Source organism: Natator depressus, chromosome 1, assembly GCF_965152275.1.
Source record: "Natator depressus isolate rNatDep1 chromosome 1, rNatDep2.hap1, whole genome shotgun sequence".
Lineage (NCBI taxonomy): Eukaryota > Metazoa > Chordata > Testudines > Cheloniidae > Natator > Natator depressus.
Genome location: NC_134234.1, coordinates 323,411,738 through 323,415,499, shown reverse-complemented (window position 1 = coordinate 323,415,499; position 3,762 = coordinate 323,411,738). Strand labels below are relative to the sequence as shown.

At 51.6% G+C, this 3,762-nt stretch overlaps 1 long non-coding RNA gene across 1 annotated transcript; it reads left to right on the top strand.

Annotated features, from left to right (window-relative positions):
• Positions 1-627: 627 nt before the first annotated feature.
• Positions 628-3,025, top strand: LOC141987332 (uncharacterized). The gene is made up of 3 exons (XR_012639500.1): positions 628-713; positions 1,572-1,689; positions 3,008-3,025. It is a non-coding gene; the product is annotated as an uncharacterized LOC141987332 (long non-coding RNA).
• Positions 3,026-3,762: the final 737 nt, after the last annotated feature.

Here is a 3,762-nt window from a genome sequence, read left to right as displayed (position 1 = left end):
GCGTGTCTCGCGCTAACCGGCCCCCCGGGACCCAGCCCCGGAGAGGAACAGGCCCCGTTTAGCGACGTTCCCGCGCTGCAGCTCAGGCAGCTCCCAGCTGGGCACTCGCTCTGCGCCCCACCTCTCCCATGCGCTGGAAGCGGCCTCCCTCTGGCGGGTCAGGGCACAGCGCACAATTAGCGGCCGTGGCCGGCCCGCAGGAGCCATCCCAAAGCGGGGGCCTTTGCGGCCTGCGAAGCGCTTTCCTCCTGCGGCGGGTCAAGCCACGAGGCTGACCCAGCGCGGCACGTTGTCACAGTCTTCCCTCAGTCAGCAGGGTGACGGAGACGAAACCCCTCTCCTCCCCCCGCGCCCGCCCCCGCCGAGCCAGGCCTGGCTGGGGCACTCCTGCGGGAATTCCGCCCTGAAAAATGAAAAATTCTGTGCCAACAAAATAACCATTCTGTGGATAATATCTTAAAATTCTGCATAGTTTTGTTAATGAATAAATGTGGAGGCTGCAGCATGGCAGTGGGGAGCACCGGCAACGGGCTGCACGGAGGTGGCAGATCACCTTGCGGCTCCCCCACCCCAGCCCAGCAGACAGGCGCTTAGGCGGCACTTGACACAGCGCAAGGGCTGGGGTCTGCCCCAGAAACACGCCTGGGCCCTGCGCCAGGCACAACAAGATGACAAGCCAGAGGGACAGAGTCTGGCTTGCACGTCCGATCCAGGTGTGGCGCAGGCAGGCTCAGCCCTGCAAGATCCAAGTGTGGGGATCCAGGTGTGGGATGAGTGGGTTCTATGTGGGGCAATCTGGGTGCAGGCATCTTGGTGGGTGGTCTGGGTGCAGGGGGCATCTGGATGCATAGGGGTTTGTTGGGGGGGTTGGGTGTAAGGGGAATTGGAGTTTACAGGTGAGTCCAGTTGAAGATGGCTGGAGCTCAACAAGGGGGGTCTGGGTGTGGGTGGATGGGGATTGGTGAAGGATGTCTGGATGTGGGGGCTCAGCAGCTGTGGTGCTGGAACTAATGGTATTGGTGGTGCTGCTGCACCCCGTGGATTAAAGTAGTAATAACAAACACCAAAATACATGATTTCCATCATCAGCACCCCCCTATAAAAATTGTTCCAGCACTGCTGCTCAGCAGGAGGTCTGGGTGCTGGGGGAGTGGGGCTTGGTGGGATGGGAATCTGGGTGAAGCTGGTTGGGGCTCAGTGGGGTGGGAGTTCCAGTGCGGAGGGCTCTGGGGTGTGTGGTCTGCATGCAGGGATGAGGCTCGATGGGGGTCCTGATGTGTGGGGGGGTGGGGTTTGGCAGGGGATCTGGATACAGGGAGCTCCAGATGCAGGGGGTGAGGCTTGGTGAGCTGGGGCTTCTGGTGAGGAGGCTTGGTTGGGGGGGACGGTTTCTGGGTGCTGAGGGGTGAGGCTCAGCGGAGTGGGGTCTGGGTATGGGGGTCTGGATGCATGGGGGTTGGGCAAACAGAGAGCGATGGGGGCAGAAATAGGGGTGTGAGTGTGCAGAGCTTCCTGCAGCCAGGGGAGGTTTCTACGGGTAGGTCTGACCCAGCCACATCCACTCCTTGCAGGTTAAGAGCAAGTCCCGTCGTCCCCAGCCAAGGTGGGCCGGGACTAGGAGCTGAGCCTGGCACAGGGTATGAACCAACAGTCACAGCCTCCATAGCCCTGCCCCCCTCGCTGCTCCAGGTACTTGAAATGACACGCCCATGCTGCTGGGGACGGGGGCGTTACCGCCCTTGCTGCTTCCATATCAGAAGTCATTTTTCTGCAGGGAAGCAAAGAAATCTGTGGGGGACATGAAATCTGCATGCGTGCATGGCATAGAATTCCCCCAGGAGTAAGGAGACATGGGGACAGAGCCAGTAACGGTGCTGGGAGAAACAATCCATGCATTCTCAGTGAGCCCAGTGGGGAAGGAGCTTAGCTGATGCAGAGTGGCTTGGGACAACCTGTGCCCCAAGAAGCTGTCTTCTCTGTTCATGTAGTATTGTCAACTTCAAGCCGTCAAAAATTATGAGTCAGACCCCCAAAAATCATGATTAGTCCAAAAAATCATGAGATTTAAAAATAAATATTGCTTTAGGTCAGTCTCTTGATTTTTGAACTCTCCCTGTCCCACCCCCAAAGGGTGTGTGCATGTGGCAATCAGTAGAGCCCTGCACAAATACAAAATTTGTATCCGTATCTGATCTGCAAAAATGTTCCATGGATATAAAGTGGATATTTGTGGATTTGCAGGGCTCTAACAATTAGTGTTGCCCACTCTCCCACATGTACTGGATAAAGTGATATTGACCCCGTTGCAGGAACTCTCACCCCCACATCTGCCCATCTCCTGCCCAGCAATTGATCCTGTCCTCCAGTTCCCCCTCACTTCTATCCCCACCCAGCCACTCTCAATTTGGCTCCCCCTCACTTCAACCCTGCAGCCCGCATAATTACTAACCCATCAGTTCATCCCCCCTACCTCATTGACCCCCACTGCCCTCAGTTCACCCTCCTAGCATTCACCCCCATTTGCTCAGAACCAACCATCATATACCCCCCACCCCATCAGCCCCCCTATCTCACTTCAGCCCCCCTGCCATACTTTGGCCTCCCAGTTGGTGGAAGCCTGTGGGCCCAGTGGCTAATCTGCCACTGATTGTGTTGAGGTTATTGGTACTGGATCTCCTTTTAAAAGTCCAGTGTCTAAATTGTCCTGAGGTTTTCCACTTTTCTCACTAGGACTATCATGGCTATTATGCTGTGGCTGAGGCAGTTGTTGGTCTTTGAACCTTTGATCACATGAACACTTTATGCAAAGCTTTTGTCTTTAAGTTGTTTATGTGGTGAACTAGTCCATGCAGTTCAGAATACCTCCAGAGCTAGTCAAGGCTGTGTCAGTTGATTTCAGCTCTGAAAGGAGAATTGTATGTTTCTTTTGATATGACTGTTCCGTCTGCTTCTGAGTAGACTTTAAAGTCAGTGTTTCCATGAACATTCATTTTCTCTCTCCATGCAGGCTCTGTGTCATCACTTGTGATAGATCTGAGAAACAATGGATATTGGTTGCCTGCAACAGTCAATTGCCTAATTGCCAAATAAGAGAAACAGTTGCAAAGTGTCCATATTTTGAATGCTTGTTGCATATTTCACCTTTAGCTGGACACACATCTCTTGAGCTATGAAATTTTCCACATCTTGTGCATTTAGCTTGAAAGCATTTGTAGTCTGCCTGGAATTTGTCCTTATCCTCAGGGCTTTTATGGTAATGGTTTCTAGCACTCCTGGTGTGACTGCTTACAGCTTCTAAGCTTATTTCACATTTTTCAAATTGCTCCTGTCTCTTGTTCTGCTGTCTGACTAGTTTTGACCGCATTGCTATCTGTGTAGCAGTGGTTAGATTTAAGTCTGTCTTTAATTGTGGTTGCTGTGAGAGGTTTTTGTTTGTTAACTCAGTAACCAGCCTGTTTCTGATATTTTCTTGTTCTGCAGCCAAAAAAACAAAGTTTTCAGCCAATGCAAGAAAAGCTCTTATAAAAGAGTCAACGTTTCTTTTGGTTCCTGAATTCTCTGGTGCAAACATACTCTTTCATAAACCACATTTCTCTGAGGTATAAACTATGCATCAAACATAGGCAAAACTCTTTGACTGTCTTCAGTAAAGGTAAAAGATTTTTTTTAATGTGCTGTGCTTCCCCATAGCATAAATTAAAGATGATACCTGAATATCTCCAGTTTCCTTATGGAGTTTTGTAGTAATGCGAAATCTTGCAA